At 40.7% G+C, this 24,228-nt stretch overlaps 1 long non-coding RNA gene across 4 annotated transcripts in view; it reads right to left on the reverse strand.

Moving 5' to 3' along the window:
- LOC143667544 (uncharacterized) overlaps positions 1–23,811 on the reverse strand; it is a 92,723-nt gene extending 68,912 nt beyond the window's left edge. For 3 of the 4 annotated variants that reach the window (XR_013168087.1, XR_013168088.1, XR_013168085.1), the window contains exons 1-2: positions 23,669–23,811; positions 22,732–22,814 (exon numbers count right to left, since the gene is read on the reverse strand). This is a non-coding gene — a long non-coding RNA (uncharacterized LOC143667544). The remainder of the gene's footprint in view (positions 1–22,731; positions 22,815–23,668) is intronic. The other variant, XR_013168086.1, reaches the window with a different exon arrangement.
- Between the last annotated feature and the right edge of the window lie 417 nt (positions 23,812–24,228).

A 24,228-nucleotide genomic window follows, 5' to 3' on the forward strand; every position in this document is an offset into this window, starting at 1 on the left:
TACATTTCTTAATAAATGTTCGCTCTTGTAGGTCACACAGCAAATGCATTCAGATCTTCTTATTTTAATACGCAAAAATATTCTTGTAAGAACTCACTTAACAAGGAAAAAAGACAATAAATTTTGATTTTAAGAGATGCTTTTAATAGAAACAGTGCTAGTACGATCGAACCCACCAGTTGGAAGGGGCCTTAGAAATCATCAGTTCCACCCTAACTGTTGAATGAATCTTCCCCAGCGTTGGCTGACAGGCTGTCACTGGGACTGTGATGTGGAGCTCTCTGCCTTCTGACAGCCTGCACTTCTGCTGGATGGCTCTAGTTTTTGGCACACTCTTTCTTTATGTTGATCTGATGCCTGTCTCCCTTCCATAGGGAGGTTACACTAGAAGATATCTACTCACTCTTCCACACAATAGCTCTTCTGAGACTTGAAAGCAACAGTCAGGACTCTTGAGATTCTTCCTTCTCCAGGCTGAAAACCAGCCCCATCTATAGTGAGCACAACACTTACTAATGTCTCAAGATTCACTTCGAATGCTACCACCTCTTGAAAGCCTTCTTGGATCTCTCCTAAGTTCCCATGTAGTCTTAGCCCTTCATTGCCTCTTTTATCCACTGTATTGTCATTAAGTATTTACATTTGCCTGTCTACTCAGAATGCCTGTCTGCTTCATCCCCATACCCTGCTGAATGAGTGAATTAATGAATATTTATTTAACCCAAAAGTAATACCAATATTCATCACAGTCACTTTGACCGAGAACTTTGAAGTAGCAGAAGTCTTTAAATGAGAGGAAGGTCATTCTCAGTACTACTCAAATCACACCATTTATTTTGCATCAACCTAGAGCCTGTTTGTAAAAATCTAGCTTTAAAGATTGGCTGAACATTAATGCAAACTTGGAAAGAAATGCAGCCAGGCTTACTGCTGCATTTAGTACAGACAACTTCCAACGTGACAAACTCTCCTAGTGAGAAGCTAGACCTGCCTGAATTCACTTACATTTCTATAGAATAATTATCACCAAGAAATCCAGGTTTCAATCTCAACTGCCATTAAGTCAGTATTTCCTTAGGCAAGTCCTGTGATCTCTCACTGAAATCAGTTTCACCACTGGAAATTAAAGGGTCAGATTTTGATCATCACCAGTAAGAAAGCAGTAAAATATAGAATTTTAAAGAGCTTAGAGACCTCTTCTGTTTTTTAAATGTTTGGAGTCAGGCAGAACTGCTCATAGGTATTAACACTTGAAAATAATAAAACTTGGATACATAAACTAGCTTTTCTGAGTCTTGATTTTTCTCCTTTAAAATGAAGTTATAGAAATTATTATAGACTAGATGTAAAAAAACAATGGGGTAGGGTGGGCCACGGTGGCTCAGCAGGCAGAGTTCTCACCTGTCATGCCAGAGACCCGGGTTTGATTCCCGGTGCCTGTCCATGCAAAAAAAAAACAAAAAACAGTAATGGGGTATACACAAAAGTTCATATCAGGGCACACAATGAGAACTCAATTCATTTTTGCTCTTATTTTATTTATCTCCCCCCTCCCCCCACTCTGACATGTTTGTTGAGGAGGAGACAACAAGTCTGCTGGTAGGTTCCTGGAGACCCAGTACTAATTGCCTGAGCATGAGTAACAGTCCTGGGATGTCTGGCTGTCCTGAGAGGGGACCAGTGGGCTCCTTCATCTCTGTAGCTCACTGGGTGCCATCCCAGGCTAGGATACCCAGCCCTTCCCGGGCCAAGCTGCACACGCATAAACTACTCAGGAGCTCTTTCAGAAGACATCACCATACACACAGCAAACTCCTATAAATCCTAATATAGCATTTGTACCAAAATTCAAATTATTGTACCTTTTCAAGTTTGCATCGTCTTGTTTATAACTAAACGACTAGAGATTTCAAACATTTAGGACATTTTCTGTCATCCACCTTGTTAGGAAACAACATGTGCTTGGAGGGCCCAGGCTTCGCAGCTGGATTTCCTGCGTGTTTTTATGTTCGTACACCAGAGACTGAGGACACAATTTGTTAATTGGAAAAAAAAAGTATTTAAAGGATCCTGAAGTGTTCTAGTAAACCATTAAGACCAGATCTTCGATTCCCTTACCAAATATCTCTCCCAAGAACCATCTCAAGAAATCTTAAGGCTCAAGGTCTCTCTAGTGGTGATTTCCTGGGAAAAAGAATTCCCTTCCCCAGAACCTGTTCAGTGAAAACCACCTTCCATTCCCCAGAATCCAGACGTGGATCCGATTCCACAAACCACTGAGCTTCACTGAATCAGAAGCTGGGGAGGGTAATCTTCCAGTGCAAAGAGGGAGGGGAAAAGTACCTGCGGGCTGTCAGAAGCAGCTATTTCACAGTCTGCTTTGCTGGGATATCTTACATGAAGGAAATGTTCACTCCTCATTTTTGTGAACAGTCAACTGTGGCAACACGGATGTCTGTAACTGGATTCCATTATGGAAATGTCACTAAAGAGGGCCACGGGCTCCAAAACCCATTAAAATGTTTTCTGTTGCTTTACATATTCTTCTGTGATAAAAATAGTCTGATATTTGAATTTAAGAAGCCTTTGCCTAAAGGGAAACAGATGGATATTAAGATGATTATAATAAAGAGAAGGGACTAGCAAAACAAAGAATGGGGGTTGGGGACAGGGTCGTTTTTCCACTTCACAGCAACTCGATTTTGGGGGTACCGTGCTTTCCAGATTGTGACACTTCTTTGGTAGGAAACCCCCCAGCACCTTGGTCACACCAGAGGGGTTTGCAGCTGTGGGTGGCTGGGTTTTATTTCACAGCAGTCCTTCTCTTAATGCCCCGAGAGGTGTATCTGCAACTTCCCTCTTTAAAAATGCAATTTGCGTTCCAGGGTCCACTCACCACTGCTCTCAACTCAAAGAACCTCTCCTGTTGCAGTGTGCCTGGCTCCCTTCTATACTTCATCAGCACAGAAAGCAATGGGAGCTTCCCCACATATTGCAACAGCTGCATTTCTGCCAATATCAATACTCTAACATTTCCGCAACCGCCAACCTTGCCTCAAAATATTGCAATCACCTCTGGCCTTTTGGCTTCTTAATAAGTGGAAATTGCTGCTCTGAAGCTCTTTCCCTCTTGGGTTTCTCTTCTCAACAGCCAGACTGGATTCGATCACTGAAAATGCCATGCTAAGTGTCAATAATTGTCCCTGTCCCCTACCATGTGCCACTTGATGGAACTTTTTACCAGTTAGAGAGAATACTGTCGACATTGTCTACTCTTTGCTATGAGGTGGGCACAGAATGTAATCACCTCATTTACTCCTCCCAATATCCTTGCAAAGAAGGGGATAATTTACACATTTTATAGATGAACAAACTCTGGCTCAAAAAGACAAACGTTTCTGCCCAATATGGAAAGACCTTAAATTCTAATAATTGCCATATTCTAAACATGATTTGAGGAATCTCAAAGAACATCCACTCTTATCAGAAACCTGTTCCTAGGTGTCAATATCATTTTCTACTAGGGCAGAATGCCCCACAGTGTAGTAAAGAAATAAAAAATACAAAAGTAAATAGAATCAAGAATTTTATAACCAAGTACATTTAAGAAATGTGAGGTTAAATAAAGTTTACTTATTTTGTTTTAACCACAAGACTTATTCAAGCCTTTAATATACTTCTGAGCCCTAAGCATTCTCAAGGGGGAAGAGGTGAGGGATGCAGGCAGCATTACCTAAACACAGGATCCTTTTTAAGAATATGTATGGTCTATTAATTTCCCTCAGCATTTTATTGTGAAAATTTGCAAACATCCATGGACTCACAACCTAGAGTCTACAATTAACACTTTGCTATATTTGCTTTATCACCTAAATCTATAAATCAATCAATCAACCTATCTAACTAAACATCTCTAGATCTATTCATCCATCTATATGCCTATATCTCTATCCTTTATTCATCATTCTGTCTTATTTTTGGAGGCATTTCACAGTAAACTGCAGACATCCATAACCTTCAAACCTAAACACTTCTTTTCAGTATGTGTATGACTAACTGGAGTTCAACATATGTCATGGTTCTATTTTTCATTAATGCAAAAGTTAGATAAAGCAAAGTGCTCACATTTAAGAGGACCTGCTTCAGTTTTCTTGAGCTGTGATCACAAATACCGTACAACGGGTTGGCTTAAACAATAGGAATTCACTGGCTAATGGTTTCAGAGCCTGGAAGGCCTGCTTTCCCAGGTCAGTGGTGCCCTAGCTTGGCTAGCAGTTGTTGGGTTCCTTGGCTTTCCCAGCATACAACCATGTCCTCTCCTTTCTCTTCTGGGTTTCTCATTGACTCTGGCTTCCAACTCCTTCCTGTGGCTTCCTCTGACTCTGGCTTCCAGCTTCTTCCTTTAGAAGGACTGCAGCAATCTAAATTAAGGCCCACTCTGCTTTCCCTGGGCCACACCTTAACTAAAAATACATCTTCAAAAGGACCTCTTTACAATGGGTTCACACACACAGGGATGCTGGTTAAGATGAAGACCATGTCCCAGTTGGGGTACACAACTCAATTACCAAGTCCCTAATGATGAGTTTTGACAAATGCATAGACTGGGCTCAAATTTATCACCCCAGAAAATTGCTGCTTGCTTCCTCCCACTCAATCCCCACTCCCAACCACCCAGAGACAACCACCTATCTGATTTCTTTCCCCTACCCCTACAACAATCACCAACTGGCATTTTTTCACCATTGACTTATTTTTCCTGTTCTAAAACTTAATCTACATGGAATCTCCTTTCATTCATCATGATTTTTTGAGATTCATACATGCTGCATGTATCTTAGTATAGACCCATTTTATTTTTTCTGTAGTTTCCCACTGAAGCAGTGCAGCATGAGATAATCTTTATGTTGGACTACAGATTTGGGGAAGAGAAAAAAAAAATATGAAAAAAACAAAGACTCTCCTCCCCAACATAAAAAAGGAACGAATCTCTTTTTAGTTGGGGATTTTTTCTGTCTTATCTTCGTTTCATAACTAGAATAGGCATGAGAGAAATGTCAATGGTTTAACTTAACACCTTGACTTATTTTTCATGCAAGTCACTTCAGTAACTTTCTGTAACTAGTGAGTGTTCTTTCTTCTCACCACAGTGCCCAACATTTTGCCTGTACATCAAAGCTGGATGAGATTTCAGTGAGAAAAGCCAAGATTAAATACTCCACAAACTGTAAAGTACTCTGTGAATGCTGTTCATTATCATCAATGATTTGAATAATTTTTTTTTTTGCCTTTGAAGTCATAGAAATTTAAAGTTCTAAGAAAATATAAGCATCAATCACTTCCTTTCTAGGTGAGAAACTGACATCTGGATGAGGAAACCACTGACCAGCTGGTGGAGGCAGACCTGGAAATGTAACCCCAGCCAGCCATAATATAATCTTCCTACTACCTCTACCAGATACCCTTCAATGATAGCCTTCATTAACACAATTTTTAATTAAATCTGGTAAAACGTTACCCAAACACATTTGGGTTTTAAATTCAGAGACCTGGAAAACTTTCTTCCACATCTGCTAGGGTAACCAACCATCCCTGTTTGTCTAGGACTTGTCCTGTTTTTAACACTTAAAGTTCGGGTGTCCCAGGAAACCTCTCAGATTCAGAAAACTGGAACAGTTGGTCATCTCAAATCTTCCTTGGGGTCAGAAATGACACACTACATTTGCATGTCAATTGCTCTTGAAGGCTGACCAACACATTCTCAAGAGAAACCAGAAAGCCACTCAATTCTGCTCCCTACTTCTCTACTGGATGCAAGTGTCATACAAGAAGTGCTTCATGCATCATTCGAACTAGTGCACTGCCCTTATATTTGGGAGACCATTTGTGCAATGGTTAGAGTCTAAGACATTAGAATAGGCCTCCCAAATATAAGGGCAGTGCACTACTCCTCACTTGCCATTTCACTTGGGGCCAGTCTCTTCCCTCCCTAGCTTCCAATGCATTACCTTTGAAATGTGGAGAATAGATGTTACTATTTCTTAGGTTATTTCGTGGATGGAATGAGTGCACCTGTATCTAGTGCTTAGCATTTTGTTAGTGCCCTGTACATGGTAACACTTTATGATTTAAAAGGCAAATCCTAGAAGAGAAGCTTAAAGGCTAAGCTGGGAACAGTTTCTGTGGGGACTCCAGAACATTTCTTGTGGTTTGCTTCAGTGGGAAAGTTCATTTACATCAGATGAAAAGCAGCAGAAATAACTCAACAGTAGGCATTCACCCTAGCTCTGAAGAGGTTAAACAAAGAGGCAGTGCTTTTACATCAGAATGTTTTTGTAACCCCTTTTAATGTGTAACCTTTTCATCTGAGCTAAAGCATCAGAAGTCAGATTTCATGGAACTCACTTTGAGCCCTGTGCTTGCAATGGGACTTTACCTTTCTCAGATTCAGGGATGACACTCCTCTTTAAAACCAAACCAAACAACAAAAAAAAAACCTCATTCTTTTGCTCTCTTTCTTTTTTGCACATGGAAACCTTTTGTTCTTGGCACTTTCCATATGCTACTCTTTAATATTTAATCAGTCCCCCCCCCAACAGAACTCTGCTGGCCTCATTAGATAATTAATGGTTGCCTGTGTGCAGTTGCTTCAGTTAATACATCTGCAGCCAGCAATTAGTGCCTGAGTTTATTAGTTGCACTGGCTTCATTTGTTGGGGAAGCCATCCCGCCTTAGACTGAAGCCCTTGGGATTGGCATAAGTGGACAGCTCGCCCCCTGCTCTCTGCAACTCTTCTGTTCACTTTTTTTTTCTACAGTTTTGCAACACTGTACATCCTGGCCCGGCCGTGAACAGTTGGTAGGGAATATTTCCCTTTTATCATTTAGAAGATAATTGGGTAATTCTGCACAGGAGAGAGTGGTGGCAGAGTGATTCTCTGATTTTGGGTGGGACTAGGGGATGTGGGGTGGGCAGGGAAGCTGCTAGCTAATTTGTTCTTCTGGAAATGTCTGTTGAAATAAGCCATAGACCCAAAGATCAGGAGTATCCCTTCAGAAGAAAACGCAAGCTAGGAGATGTGTGCCAGAGAGCTGCCTCTAGCTAGATTTTGCTGTTTGGATCTAAGATGTCCTTGGGACATGGGGTCTTCTGGCATCTTTTATCTCTAAACTGGACTTCACACTTTGGCCCCATTCCCACCTCACTTTTCATAACACAGTAGAACTGTGTCATTTCCACCTGCTTTTTAGTCCTGCTTTGCTGGTGACTCTGATGGCAGGGTACATTCCTGGTGATTAAAATCTTGGCATATCACCAAGATTTCTTCCCTAGTCAATTCTTGCTTTGCTCCTGATGCCAGAAATTTTGGAGAGCTGATCATTAAGAACACAATAATGATGTGTTGTCTGAATGAAGCGAGGTTGATGTTTCATAGACATGGCAGGAAAAAAAAAAAGGGAAACTCAGAAATTACCTTACCTATTAGGGGGAAGATGGAAAGGGAAGAATAGAAACTCATGCAAGATGAGTTTCAAATTTTTCTCTGTGCCTTTGTTCTCTTAGACCAAAATGACTAAATCAAGACCACTCTAAACAGATTGGGAGATAAATCAAAGAAAGTGATGATGGTAAAGATAAAGATACTCACCGCTTTCGTGAGCATTTTCTAAGTACCAAGTACCCTGCCAGACATTATTTTCATGCTTTCTCATATAGTTCTGAGGCAACACTATCCTTTCTCGCTTATTTTACAGAAGAGGAGATGGATGCCCTAACATAATAAGTTTTCTTGAACTCAATAACTCATAATCATCTGCTACGATCCTCTGAGTTCTTCTCAAGTTTTAGGGGATGTGCATATATAATCTGATTTCACTCTCACAAACAGGAAGCTCACCAAGGCTAAGTCACTTGCCCAATATTACAGGACAAGTAAAGAGGCTGCTTCATTCCCAAGTTAATTCCACTGGGGCACCCCAGGAAATTTCAGGAACCAGCCCACAATGACTCCAGTCTAGTCCAAGTTATGTGCTACATTTTGGAAAGTTCCAGCATGATACTGAAGTTCATCAGATGAGTCATACTCCACATAAGCTTCTTTGGTCCAATTGTTAAAAGCAATCTCTGCCTTCACTCGTTAAGATCTTTTTTCAGGGTCAATTGAGTTCTCAGCCCTGAGCAGAGTGCAGTATGAAGTAAAACCCATCACCTACAAAAATGCACAAGATAGAGATGTGACCTTACTGAGCAGTGCTTCTCGAACTGTGATGCACATGCAAATCAGCTAATTGTTAGGGAACTAATTGTTAAACTGCTAAATTCTGATTGAGAAGGAAGGAAGGGACCTGGGATTCTGAATTCCTAACAATCTCCTGGGTAATGTCATGCTGTTGAAGCAGTGGGTCTCAAAGTTGGGTACACCTTAGTTACCCGAGGTGCTTGTGTTTTTAAATGCCAATTTCCAGGCACCATCCAATCAAATAAATCAGCATCACCAAAGAGTGCATCCAGAATTCAGTATATAATTTTTCTTTTATTTACATGGGCAGACACAGGGAATCAAACCTGGGTCTCCGGTATGGCAGGCAAGAACTCTGCCACTGCACCACCATTGCCTGACCAAGAGTTTGGTATATTTTAAAAGTACACAGTTAGAATGAGACGGTTTAGAGAGCAAAAGCTTAGTGGGATAAGTCAGTTGAGTAGTCATGAGTGGTTCACACCAAGATAACAGAAAGAGACAGATAAAAGATTTTCACCTTTCAAGGTGAGAATGAAGACCTCTCTAGATTATAAACCATTCAATTCTCCCACTGCTCCTTACTAAGGAATTCAATATTATCATAGAGAGATGTAAATTAGAACCTTAGCTCCATTACATGTTTTCTGGGTGAATGTGGACATGCCATTAAACTTCCATTGCTTCAATTTTCTCATCTCATCATGGAGTTAACACTTGACCTGCTCAACTGAGAGCAAGGCAATGAGAAAAAAGCAACAGGTGTGTGGATTCTCTGCAAAGGCTAAAATGAGCCAAGACAAAGTGACATGCAATTATTCATAACACTTTCTCCCTGAGTAGAACAACCCTTTGTTGAGATGGAGAAGCCTCCAAAGCAATTACCGTCATTACCATCTGATTTCTATCACCTGTAGTGTGTGCTTTTGTGAAACACTAACTGTGGTTGTTGTTAGTGACCGTATTTTTCTTATAAACTGGGAGAATGAAAAATGGCATCAGAATAGCTCTAAGTATAATGTTTCCCAGAACGTGATATTTATCCTTGGCAGACAGCATGAATTAAGGTAGCCTATGGATAAACTGTTAAAATGATGTTTAAATATACATTTTATTAAAAAGCACACACACACACTTCTCAATGCATATCTACAGGCAAGCCATGCCCAATCCATCAGAACTGCCCACCTACTCATAGTGACATCCTTTCCCGCTCCAGACCCAGTTGGTTGGATATGCATTCCTCAACTTCTACCACTGCGTAGGTGGCTCCATCTCTCTCACTGCCTCCTTCTCTTCAGCTGTACAACCTACCAGGTTGTATAGCTGCTAATTGGATTGCTCTATCTCAATCACTCTTAGTGACCTGGGGTGATCAACTCATCCTGGCTTGCTTGAGACTTACCCTGATTCTAAAATGTGAAGTCCCATGTTCCAGGAACCCCCTGGGTCCTGGGCAAACTGGGACAGTTGGTCACTGGCATACTAGTTTGGGTTAAGAGGGGTCATTGTGGACAGAGGATTCCTCCAGGAATCCAGGTACAAGCCATCTATGGCAATTCAGACTCTGGCATACACCCAAGAGCTCTACCAACTTAAATCCAGGAACTTAGGCCATCCACCTCAGAGTCGACAGCTTCTGGTCACAGAACTCAGGACCTCTTAGCAGGTCAATTCCAAAGATCTCAGGGCTGTAAGAGATGGGACTCTAGATTCTGCAATGGCTTCTCTTAGGTCTCACCCTTTGCAGGTAGGTATTAGCCTTCAGTTGTAAGTCATATCCTGCCTCTGAATTCAGGGCACCTTCTTTCCCAGCACTAAGTAAGCACCAAAGTGAATTATGAATATGTTCCAAGTTAACGATACTTTTCTCATATTCCAATGCAAAATGTGAAAATTCTCTGATTTCTTTTTCTGAAAGGCCATTAATAGAAACCTTTAAAAAGACAGTTTCTTAGCACTGGAAATATTAAGCTGTTATTATGGCAAATGAGCTTATTTTTACTTTCAAATGAAAATATAAATAAGTAATAAGTAAATATTAGCAATTTGGACTCCTTAATGAATAAGGACAGAATAGGATGCTGAAAGAGTGTGCTCCCATTAAAGAGGCTGGGAAATTAACATTTGTTGACATCTTGCTGCTTTTAGCTTTAATGTAAACTAGAGGCAATTAAGTTATGTTCAACACATTTCCCTTGTAAATATTTTCTGTTTGTGGATATAGTAACCAAGATGTCTTACAAAAGTGTCATATCAACAGGCTTAAACTGGGTGGTGCAGAGGGGGGGCAGGCCTCACCTGTCATCTGCCAATGTGAAAACAGAAAGTCCAAATGCTTGAATAATTCAGTGTTTCTTCTCTTCTTTTTCTCTTCCACATCATGACTATGCCATTTGCCATTCATGGAGCCTTCTGTTTTTTGTGTGTGTTTTTTACAGTTGATCTCTAGGTAAATCTATAAATCCCCACTTGGAAGAACATGAATTATCCGATGCTTGAATGAAATGAAGATGAAAACAAGCTTGAATATTTAAACTTGCAGCAAGTATCTTCAATGATAGATCCTTTCAGACTCCAACTCATTCTTTTCCTTGATATCTACTACTGCTATAAAGTCCTGGTTTATCATATAACATTACAATTTATGGTGTAACCAGCTTGTGTACTGACTATAAACCCTTCATCAATGCCACTGTAAAGGGTTTATAGTCCATAAATAGAAGAGCAAGCCTGTCTTTCCTCCTTGTTTTGCCCAGACACAGCACTTCAGACATACCAGCCTAGTTGTTTGTTTTACATGCTGGGTGAGTTATGAGAAAATAAGTGGATACATTGTTTTGTCTCTCCAAAATCCAGAGACAATTCAGGGTCATGGGAGAGATTAACAATGTGATGCTGGCTGGAAAGATGCAGGAAAACATGTCCGTTCTTATCACCTCATTCATCTACAGGTGGAGAATGAAAAAAGGAATCTCAGAATTCAAGTAATGAGGAACATGCTTTTTCTTTTGAAACCAACCAACTATGTAACGAAGAAACTTCTTAAATTAATGGAGGTATAGAATCCTAGAGTATTTACTGTGATTCAGTCACCTGCTTCATAAGCTCTTTGCTTCTGTATCAATGCTTTTTTCTGGAAGAAGCACTGGGTTTTAGCATTGGCTTTAGGATTCGGTTCAAATTCTAGATCCCACCCCAATTAACTACGCAGTCTCAGGCCCAGGCGAGTCTCTAACTTTTTCATCAATGCTTTCCTCTCCTATAAAGCGGGAGGGATAATACCAATGCAATTTGAATGCTTTCAGTCTACAGGAACTAACACTGATGGTGGTGATGAGAAGGAAGCTGCTGCTGATGACAGTGATGATGGTGGTGGTGATGATAAAGGCAATGGCGACGATGGTGATGCGGAAATAAATGAAGACCATCCCAATGAGAACAAGCAAAGACTATTCAAAGCTTCCAAAGCAAGGGAGTCAGCCACCACCACTTGCGTTAGCAGAGAATCAAAGGCAGGCAGAAGGCTGTCAAAGCTTTAAGAGTGGAAAAAGCCAAGGCTTCAGGTGTGCTGTGACTTGAGACTGCTGGAGAGGGGAAGCTGGAGGTGGACCACCTAGAAGGGGTGGGCATCCCGTGTGACCAGTCTGGGAGGCATATGTGACTGATCTGGTTGATCCTAAGTTGGAAGTAGAGGCAAAACTTAGCGAAGCTGGCAGTTAGTGATTAAGTCCTATATTTGAGGCCGGTTGCTTCAGAGGTTGTGGTTTGGTTTCCGGAGCTGGTACCCGCAAGTTGCGAGTCATAGTTCTATTTTTCATAAATTGTCTGGTTGTTGTCCAGTTGTATATTCAGCCTCACAGTGATGATAAGGATGATGTTGAGGATGATGATGGTAATGATGAAGGGGATAACTAATGAATATTTAGTAATAGACAGACACAATTTTAAGTGTGTTATGCATATTATCTCATATAACATCACAACCCCATTTTATGTCTGAGGCCACTGAGACTCCAAATGGTTACATAGCTTGCCCATAGTCCCTTCACATTTGAACCTAACACTCTGACTCAGTAGTCCTCAGTCTTGACCAAGCCTTTATATCACCTTCCATTAATGGGGTTGATTTTCATAAACGGTGAAGGTTCATATTTTGTTATCTCTTCCCCCACCTGCATAATAACGCTGTCAATCCCTACAAAAATCTTCCTGGGATAATTCTAAGAGTCCCAAAGCAGGGTATTTCTTCTCCTCTAAGTCAGCTTTGTCTTGCTGCCTGCTGATGCGACCTCATGCCCAGAGCTGGAGCCCAGCACGAGGCTGATGATTTCTCTGCCGAGTGGAAGAATCCCAGTGCTCTTAAAGCTGTGAATCCCTGAGGTTCCACAGCAAAACTCTTCTCCCAGTCCTCATGTTAGCAAAGCTATGCCATGCTCCAGGTAAAAGTTAAGAAGAATGCTCTGCTTCCACATTTCAGACTTCACTTGCTCTCTTAGATCCCAAATCAGCACAGGCTTTGTGTTCCAGCCCTTTTGGCCTCTGCTGCAGCACCTCTCTTCTTAGACCAGAGGTGTGCTTGTGTGTGGCCATGCCAAGGACAAGGCAAGGTCTCTCCCACATCATGCCCACATCACTCCGACTTTGCTGTACTAAGCAACGAAGGGAGTTGAAACAGCCAGCCTACAATGGCAGGAATTCAGAATAGCAGGAAGGGAGCAGGGAGCTTAACGAATATTCCAGGATGGAGAAAGAAAATCTTCTGATAAACAGAAATATTCAGTGGAAAATGTCCTTACATCATGGGATGGCAAAGGACGGAGAAAAGCCTGACTTTAATTATAAACATATTTGAATATCTTCATTCCGAACAAGACACAAGGAGGCTCAGGTGAACCCTGAGGGATTTCCAGCCAAAAGCTGGCTAATCTCCAGTTAAACAGGGCCATTATCTCTCACTCCCCAGGAGAAAGTCAAGCAGAACTGATTTGATTAACAGCAGATTAACCTCTCTAACACAGCCATCCTGGGTTTTACACCTGTCACTTTAGTATGACAATTTATATTTATTCAAAAAGCCATGAGACAGTAAATTAAACATTGCCCTAATTAGAAAAGTGTCCTTTGTTACAGTGGGGAAGCCATCTGATCTAATTTTCCAGCAGGCCCTATGCAAGGAACATGTCAGTGGTGGCATTAACAAAAGAGCAGGAGCCCTGTAAACACCAGCAGTCTGGGGAGGAGAAAGACCCGGGCCAGTGACATCACATCTTTTGCTTTGAAAGTAGAGATGCGAAATTCAGTCCAGGGAGCACGGATGGTGCCTCCACAAGGAGTCAAGCAATGGGCTGCAAACTGGGCATCAGCCAGGAACCAGAGTCAGTCGCTGCCCTTACGGACTTCAGAATCCAGCAAGAGAGACAGACAAGAACACAGGAAAGTCTGATACAGCTTGGGTGAAGGGTGAATATCCTACGCCCTCGGTGGGGAGAGGCACACCTAATTAATGCAGCCTTGAGAGAAGGGTGACAAAAAATATTATCTTGGGAGGAAATGACATCTAAAGTGGCATCTGAAGGTCGTGGAGAAGTTTTCCAGGATATAAAGAACATGCAAAGTCCTGATGGGAAGATAATTCCTTGTTTTGTTCAGGGACTTACTGGTTGGAGAAGTGGAGTGGAGCACAATAGGAAGGGCTAGGTCCTACAGCACTGTGATGCCATACCAAGGAATGCATTTTTTTAAAAACTGAGATAAAATTTATGTGCACTGAAGTGTCTAGTTCTAAGAGCATCCCTTGGAGAATTTGTATGTATGTATGCATCTGTGCAAATGTCTTGCACCCTAGAAAACCGACTCTTGCTCCATACCAGTCAACATTATTGAGATTTAACTCATAAAACAAACATATAAAGAAAGCAATATTATTTTACACATCTTAAAAATAAGGAAATGGTGCCTTAGAGAGGGTAAAAAAAGACCGAATTCTCTCATAGTTAGTGCAGAAGCTACCCCCAGATCTGACTCCAAAGTCCCAATGCTGTTGGTCACTATGACATGCAGCCCCTCTGCCAAGGGGGATTACAAGGTTTCTGTGCAACTCAAGATTCTCCTACTTCAGACCTTATTCAAAAGTCAACTCAAAATGGATCAAAGGTTTCTTCAAACTCCTAGAAGAAAACATAGGGAAGCATCTTCAAGACTTTGTGATAGGCAATGTTTTCTTAGATTTTACACCCAAAGCACAAGGCAACAACAGAAAATACAGATAAACAGGACCTCATCAAAATTAATAAACTTTGTGCATCAAAAAACATTACCATAACAGTAAAACGACAACCCACAGAATAGGAGAAAATATTTGGAAACCACATATCCAAAAAGGGATTAATATCTAGATATGTAAAGAAATCCTTCAATTTAACAAAACAGTAACCAGCCCAATTGAAAAATGGACCAAAGACTTGAATAGACTTTTCTCCAAAGATATACAAATGGTCAAAAAGCATGTGAAAAGATGTTCAACATCATTAGCTATGGGGAAATGCAAATCAAATCCATAATGAGATATCATTTCAAAGCCACTAGAACGTCTACTATTTAAAAAAAAAACAACAGAAAATTACAAGTGTTGGAGAGGATGAGAAGAAATGGGAACATTCATTCATTGCTGGTGGGAATGTAAAATAGTGCAGCTTGGTGATTCTTTAGAAAGTTAAATATAGAACTACCATATGACCTGCAATCCCACTTCTAGGTATACACCCCGAAGAACTGAGAAAGTGACTCTAACAGATATTTGCATGCCGATGTCCATAACAGCATTCACAATCAGCACATTCACAATTGCCAAAAGATGGGAGCAATCCAAGTGTCTATCAATCAATGAATCGATAAACAAAATGTGGTATTAAATACAATGGGTATTATTCAGCTATAAAAAGGAATGAAATTATGACATATACAACAACATGAATGAACCCTGAAGACAACATGCTGAGTGAAATGAGCTAGACACAAAAGGACAAACACGGTATGATCTCACTAATACAAAACGGTTAAAATAAGCAAACTCATAGAGTCAAAATCTAGGATATAGGTTACAAGGGGTTGGGAGGGACTAGATAACAGGGAGTGTAGGGAGTGTAGGCTTAAAATGCACAGAATTCTAGATCATTTCCATCATTTCATGCCTATTTGGAACAATGGAAATGTTTGGTAATGGATTCATATGTTATTATGAACATAATTAACAGCACTGAAATATGCATCTAAATTGGTTTAAAGGGAGAAATGTTAGGGTGTATTTATGGTAATAGAATAAAATGTTTTTTGAAAATCCATGAAGCTGCTCTATACAAACATGAACCTAAGTTAAACCATGGACTATAATTAATAGTACAATTATAAAAATGAGCTTTCATCAATTGTAACAAATGTCACAAACAAACGGAAGGTGTTAGTAACGGGGGGTGGATATGTATTTTATGCATGATTGTTCTGTAAACCCACAACTTCACTAATAAAACTTAAAAAAAAAATTCTCTCTTCCTTTATCAATTACTCTTGCTTTCAAGTTGCATGATATTATTCCACAAAGTATCTAGCATTCAGACACCTTCCTCGCCTTAATCAATACATTGTAAAAAGCTCAGAAGAAAATGATATGGGATGGATTCCAGGTGCCAGGCCAGGCAAGAATGGGAAGGCATCTTCAGATACACAAAAACCATTTCCAACTAACAGACAAGCAAACCTGTTTACTCCATGAAAGACGTTGCTTGATAGGGAACGGAGCCCACATGCCCCATAAAGAGAAAAATTGATAAATCAGTCTTCATTAAATCAAACTCTTGTTTTTCAAAAGGCACCATTTAAAAACAAAAAGGCAAGCATATTCAACAATGAGAAAATAAACAACCCAAGGAAAAACTGGCAGCTCAGTTAAACAACCCTACCTCTGGACTTCTTACTATGGACACTAATAAACCATTTTTATTTAAACCTCTTTTAGGCATTTTTTCTCTTACTTGCAGTAAAAGTTTATCAATTTATACCCCTCTTCCCAGTAAATAACCAATAAACAAGGACTGCCTTGATGGGGATGAGTTAACCCAAATCACCTTGTCCTATTTGAATGGGGGGAAGGGAGGTCTCATCTTACTGAGAGCCTATTATATAGTCCATGACCTGTAGGAAATACTGACATTATAACTATAAGACAGACCCTATCTCCAAAGCTTACTTTCTAGTGAGACATATAGCCAAATAAATGACAATAACGAAATGATAACTACTTCAGGAAAGTTACAAACCAGAAGGTCTGGGAGGACAAAAGCATCTTCACTCTGCCTGGGAAAGTCAAGGAAAGATTTATGGAGTAAGCACCTGGTGTTTTGTGGGATGAATAGGAGTTGACCAGAGGCATTAGTGCATGTGGGTCAAAGGAAATGTCACGGACAATTGTGCTGATGCAAACAGATACTGGGCATGTCCAGGAACTGAAAAGTACGTCTGTGGGGCTAGAGCCCTCTGTGGGTTTGTGCTCACAGATGTGAAGAAGGGACGGGGAGAAAGTCTCCTGGCCTGGGAAGAGGTTTCAGGTGAGCTCTAGTCATCAACAGCAGCAGTTTCTACTTTATGTGGGCAATGGGGGGGTCATTCAAAGCAGCGAAGCAGAGGAAGGGCTGCTCACCAGTGCGTTTAGAAAGCTAGTTGTTCGGGCTCTTGACGGAAGTAACATTGTACTTTACCTCTTTAAATGGAACAGAAATGAGAAGATTAGGAAAAAAAAACCAAACACTCCCAATAGTAACTTACTTGTGTCCAACTTACTAAATAGCTTGCAGCAGTGCAAAATATCTGGAAAATTTATTCTGTAGCTGATCAGAACAGACTTTTGGTAAATGCAAGTTAAGAGGATGGTTTTCAATGGCAGTTAGTAGAGTTGGCATTTTGGCTCTAGAGCAGTGGTGAGGATTTGCTTGACCTCATGAGTACAGGAATGAGGCGTTCACCTCCCCAGCAACCCCAGGAGAAAACATAAGCCTCTTTTCTGCCTCCCCCAACTACCGACACTTGTCTCAGTGCTTCAGCAGGCATCTATCGATGATACATTTTCAAAGAGAAGCATCTGCATATTTTATGTTCACCATCCCGGGAGTTCAGGGTAAATGAAGACTGTAAGAGGAACTTGATTTTCAGTTATTGTCAGAGCAGGCATGTTATATTTTATATGTTTATTACAAATCCCTTTATCAACCTTCAGTACAATCCTATTGTTCTAGTTTGCTAGCTGCTGGAATGCAATATACCAGAAACAGAATGGCTTTTTAATAAATGGCTAGTTTATAGTTCTAAGGTTAAGGAGATGTTCCAATTAGACAAGTCTATACAAATGTCCAATCAAAGGCATCCAGGGAAAGATACCTTGGTTCAAGAAGGCCAATGAAGTTGAGAGTTTCTCTCTCAGTTGAGAAGACACATGGTGAACACAGTCAGGGCTTCTCTCTAAGCTGGAAGGATGCATGGTGAGCACGAAGTCATCTGCTAGCTTTTTCTCCTGGCCTCCGATTTCATGAAGCTCCCTGGGAGGCATGTTCCTTCTTCATCACCAAAGGTTGCTGGCTCATGGACGCTCTGCTTTGTAACTATGCTATTCTGCTCTGCTCTCTCTGAATCTCTCATTCTCCAAAACATTTCCTCTTTTATAGAACTCCAATAAACCACTCGAGACTCACCCAAATGGGTGGAGACATGTCACCACCTAATCCAGCTGAACAAACAGTCTTGATTAAATCACATCTCCGGGAGGTGATCGAATTACAGTTTCAAACATACAGTATGAATAGGGATTATTCTGCCTTTATGAAATGGCATTTTTTTCATTAAAACATGGCTTTTCCAGGATCCATACATCCTTTCAAACCAGCACACCTATGAAGCTTTTTACTGAACTGAGTCTAGGTATGTGTGTAGTTTGGTTGCTGGTTTATATATATATATATATATATATATTTTTTTTTTTTTTTTTTTTTTTTTTACATGGGCAGGTACCGAGAATCGAATCTGGGTCCTCTGGCATGGCAGGTAAGCATTCTTGCCCTGCTGAGCCACCGTGGCCCGGTTTATATATTTTTAAAATACACTTCTAAATTTACTTTATAATGTATGTATAAATTATAGTTAAATATCTTTCTGTTATTTTTTTCTCTAATTCACATACCACACGATTTCTCCTTTGAAAGCATACAATTCAGTGGTTTTCAGGAGAATCACCAAGTTGTGCATCATCACCATTATCTAGTTCCAGAATATTTGCTGTTTTTCTTTTGTCTCTGGATAAGCGTAAAGTGTCTCCATGGTGCCCTATTTATTTGGCATTGCCGTGTGTGTGGCAGGGGAAGGGGGGCGGGCAGGTTATAAGGAGAAGGGAGGGGAAGGCAGGCATCGTTTGGGGTATACAGATGAATATTAGGTCCTTTAACATATTTTATCTCCTTTGACCATATCTTCTACCCGGGACAGTGACCGTTACTATTCCATCTGATAAATGAAAAAACAAAAAAGAATTGAGACCTCAGAGGCCTTGTGTGCCTTGCCCCAGACCCAGCCAGTGAAGCTCAGGACCCACTCTAGGATTTAGCTGAGTCCAGATTCACAGTTCAGTTCAGTTCAGCAGGAGGGTTTTTCTTATGTTTCCTTTTCAAAAATATTATAGCGAATTTGGGATTCAGCATTGAATACGCATTCTCTTCTACATCCTGGGATGTGCCAGCCAACAGTGATTTTAGAGGTGGGGATTCCCCGTGATCGTAACCCCAGCCGCCGTGACCTTGGAAGTCATCTGGGTGGGTGGGGAATACGTGGAGATGGGCAAGGACCACTGAGAAGGCTTGGGGACCCTGCTAAAGCTTCAACCACAACAGTTTCATTTTTTGGGTAGGGCTGAAGAGTGCCCACCCCCCAACCAAAAAACATTATAAACAAAGACACGCTATCCTAACCCCAGTCCCAGGAACCTGTGCATGTATAACTGCATGACAAAATGGACTTTGCAGAGTGATTAAGTTAAGGATTTGGGAATGGGGAGATTATTTTAGGTTATCTAAGCTGGCCCAATATAATCACAACGTCCTATTAAGGACCAGGTAGAAGCAGGAAGGTCAAAGACAGTGAATGCACCCAATGACGGAAGCTGAGAGAGAGAGACTGGAGGGTGCTACACTGCTGGCTCTAAAGGTAGAGGCAGAAATGCAGGCAGCTTCGAGAAACTGGAAAAGGCCAGAAAATGGATACTCCCCTAGAGCTTCCAGAAGGAAGGCAGCCTTGCCAACCCATTTTGTATTTCTGACCTCCAGCACTGTAGAATAAATCTGTGTTCTTTTAAGTCACTAAGTTAGTGGCTATTTATTACAACAATAATGGGAAACTAATACAACTGGGCTTACACATAATAGTTTATTTGGAAAACAATGGTGTCTAAATATGGCCTTATGTCCTGTATTCTTTTCAATAAGAACAACAATAAACTATCATTGCAGCTATCATTTGTGTTGAGGCTATTGAGAGCCTTCACATACACTCTGAACACTTTCGGGGCACAGGCAATCGGGGTGCAGTTGAGAAGCCTGCCCTCGTGGCACTGGCTTTCTGGTATAAGATCCATTTAGTGTAGAAACGTTAAACCATGATGAGCTCAATTTGCTGTTAGAATGGCTTCAAAGAGTGGAGAACAACAATGAAAATCCTATTTGGTGTCACTTGGCCCCATCTGCCTACATGAACTCTTTAAGGAAAGTGGGGGAGCTGAAAAGCTGTTTCTAAACAGGACAGGTAGATATTGGGGTGGGGGCGGGGGTGATAGAAACATAATGCCTACCACCTCACCCCTGGATTTCTGACTCAGACCCCAGGTAAAGGTGGCATTTCTGACCCTGATAGGAGGGATCCAGACCTCCTAGGGCATCCTGAGAACTGGTCGTATTTCCAGGTAACTGGAGGTGAGACCAGAGCACACGACAGGTGTAATGCCTGTAACACCTCATGCTCTTGCTTGGTTCCAGCGACTCTCTCACAGCTTCCCTGCTTGGCTGCAAGCTAGAATAGTGTCAGAGAGACAGGGTGCTGGGCTTCCCAGTTTCCCCACCATGTACTCCTCACAAGAGGCATACTCCACAAATCCACGGACTGGCTTTTGCAGGATATTTCCAGGGCGAACACAAAGGGGAAATAACGCTTCTGTCATTTTGGATAGAAAAATCAGGACAAGTTTATTTACATGATAAACAGGAAGAATTTCCAAGGAGGTCATGTAAATCCAAGAGTTACAAAGAAATCTAAGAAAACTCACAGTTTTTTGGCATTACAGAGAAAGACTGAACCATCACCACCCCAGACTTCCGTCCTTCAGAAAAATGGGTAAAAATGGAAGTTATTCTCTTTGAACACCTTGATGATGCACTGAGACTCAAACATCTCTTACTATGTGACCTAATAATTCTCCTTCTAGGATATACAAAAATATCCACTGTAGCAAACCAAGGAAAAGCTATACATACAGAATAAATAGTTAAATAAATTATAATGTATTAATGTGATGGAATATTACAGACCACTAAATTCTTTTTACGAAGATTGCTCAATACAAGAGTAGGATTTCAATTTAATTGTTGAAGAGGAAAAAATACAGAACTTTATATTCCAAGCTTGGCAAATCAATTTCATCCTTCATGCCATGTTCAATTCGTTAGTAGCTACTGCTTGGAGATCTGTGTTGGGAAGGATTCTGAGGCCTTGCGTGCATTCAGCAAAAGTGCTGAACAAAATGTGCATGAGTATGGGAAGGGAAAACAATCAGACCTGTGTCAGCAACTTGCTGTGCCAGGTTTAAGTAGAATAACTGATCTTTGAAACATGCAGTATGTATTCAAATACACATGAGTTTGTTAATGGAGAGAAGAAGGAACAAAGAAATGAACAAAATGAAAGCAAAACCTGTTTCTATGATTAGCAGAAAAGCAGAGCTTGTTTCCTCATGTGATAAGGGGCGAGTTAGGATTTCTGAGTTTACATCTTTTTTTTTTTTTTTTTTTAAAGGAAAGACAGAGAGAAGGAAGGAAGGAAGGAAGAAAGGGAAACATCTTTAAACATTTTCTTGTTTTATTGTATTCTGTTTCTCCGTATTTGTTACATGGGCTGGGGCCGGGAATCGAACCGAGGTCCTCCGGCATAGCAGGCAAGCACTTTGCCCGCTGAGCCACCGCGGCCCGCCCTGAGTTTACATCTTAATGATTCTTTGGGTGAAATAGCCATGCAAAGATACAAATAGATTTCACAACTACTAGATTGGCCATAATCCACCAGGCAGACAATAATATCTGAAGGTGAAGAGAAGGTGAAGAGATGAGAACTCTTATCCCTTGCTGGTGGGAGCACAAATTGGTAAAGCCACTTTGGATAGAAGGTTGGCAGTTTCTTAAAAAGTTAGATATATGTTTGCCCAATGATCTAGCAATTCTACTCCTATGTATTTACTCTAGAGAAAATACATATTCTCTAGAAAGGCTACCTTCTACTTAAAGGCTAACACATGAATGTCCTTAGCTATATTATTCATAATAGCCCAAAACTGGAAACAACCCGAATGTCCATAAGCGGATAAACAGACAAACAAAACAGGAGATATCCACATGGATGTCACAATAAAAAGGAATGAAATACTGAGGTATGCTACAACATGAATGGACCTCAAAAATTTTATGCTAAGGGAAAGAAGCCAGACACAAAAGGTCATGTGTTTTAATATTTCACTTTCATTAAATATTCAGAAAAAAATAAATCTACAGAGATAGAAAGTAGATCAGTGGTTACTTGGGATGAAAATGGGCATGAAGGATCTTACTGGGGTGATGAAAATGTTCTGAAATTAGATAGACTATGGTGATGGTTACAGGACTCAGTAAATTTACTAAAAATAATTGAACTTCACAATTAAAACAGGTGATTTTTATAGCAAATAAATTACACCTCAATAAAGTTGTTAAAAAAAATAAAAATTGAGAGAAAGAGAAAGCCCACAGAAGCATGTCTTGGCTTTTTCTTGTAGGTAGGATAGTGAGTGAAACTATGGAGATTATTTTCTTTTTCACATTTCTCTATGTTTTCCTTTGAATATACATGTTTTTATAATCCTTGTTTTTATTTGAATATACATGGTGTTATAATCGGAAAGGGAAAAACCCACAACTTCTTCAATAAATCAATGCCATTGCCTACATGTCACCCAAACCCCGATTAGAATCATCTTATCTCCATGATGGAGGGTAAGACCCTCCTCCTCTCCTCTACATGCTCAAAGAGCGGAGCTATTCAACAGCAAGCCAAGGACACCTTGGTGGGTGCACAAAGTGCATCCAGATGAGATTTGAAGGCTCTACACCTGGGGAAAATTTCTCCCTCCTTCCCCAATAACCAGATGAAGCATTTTTACCTTTTGAATGCTCATTTTTCAAGCTTCCAATTTCCCAGGGCCATGGCCTCCTGGTCTTAGACCTTCACAATCACGCCTCCTGCCTGTGAAAAACCGCACCATCACGATGTAAGGTCAAGACTGTGCACCTGTTCAAATCCTCTAGAGCCCCCAGAGAAACGGCCCTGTCAAGGTTTGCTCAACATCTCAGATTTCATGTGTTAGAATTGCTTGCAATGTCTGGCACAATATTCAAAAGCTCTTTTGCAGGTGAAAGTTGTTCCTTAGAAGGACGTTGTTTTTCTGCTTGCGTTGGAAAAATGTCACACAGTACACCAGATTCTTGCCCGACTATATTTCTAGGTCACTACAGAGTAGAATTACACAACAATGAGGTGGGCAGCACTTGGACCCTTGAATAATATGGCAAATAATAATAATAAGCTTTAACACTAAGCTCTTGCTTTGTGCCAAGTACTGTGTTAAACCTTTCATGTATATCATTATATTTTATTTACCTTAGTACAGCACTATGAGGCAGGTATTAATTGCTATAATTCACTATTGAGGAAATAGGATCAGAGAAAGAAGAAATTATTTATTTAGTAAGTTGCAGAGCCAAGTTTAGGACCTACATCTATCTTATTCCACAGTCTGTTTGACTTTTTTTTTTCTTTTACTATTCTACTGCTGGTATTATTTGCACTTAGAGTCAAGATGAGGAATTTACCAAACATGGAAATCGAATGTGAGCAAGATCAGTGAATAACAACAAAGAAAAGTTAATTTAAATCCCCCCCTTCCCCCGAGAAAGTAACTCAAGAGACTACAGGGAAACGTATGGTTGAGGGGAATTGAGAACACTCAACCCCAGCTGACTCGGTTGTGTGGTTTCTCAGGTGTTCTAGTTTGTAAGGCTCTTAGGATTAATGCCTATAAAGAATTGGCTTAAACTCACAGTTTTAAAGGCCAGAAGTCCAAACCAAGGCTTGGCTAGAGGATCTACTCCCTCCTGGGAATGGCAGCGTTCTCGATGGTAGCTTCTGCCAACGGTTGGGTTCTTCAGCTGTCCAGCCACACTGCGGTGAAAGCGCCTTTCCTTTCCAGGTTCTCATTGACTTCCGCTTCCGGCTTCCGGCTTCCGGCTCCTTCTTTCGGGTTTTTCTTCTCTGTATCTGAATTTCTTCTGCTTATGACAGACTCCTGTAATCCAGATTAAGGCCACACGTTTACCCAAAAGAACGTCTTCAAAGCATCCTGTTGACCATGGATTCAAATCTTAATTCAATTAAGATTAAGAACATGGCTTTTTTGGAGATACATATCTCAATCTACCACACTTGATGGAACATCTTTCATCAGAGTAAAGCACATCAATGCTACATCACCATTGTACACATCTGCTACTATGAGAGTGGCCAATGCATGAAATAGAAAGGTTTTCTAGTGATGTGGTGCTCTGCTATGGAAAATCTAAACGACTATGGACACCATGTATATATGGGATTGTCCAGTGGA

This window comes from Tamandua tetradactyla, chromosome 23, assembly GCF_023851605.1.
Source record: "Tamandua tetradactyla isolate mTamTet1 chromosome 23, mTamTet1.pri, whole genome shotgun sequence".
In the NCBI taxonomy this organism is placed as follows: domain Eukaryota; kingdom Metazoa; phylum Chordata; class Mammalia; order Pilosa; family Myrmecophagidae; genus Tamandua; species Tamandua tetradactyla.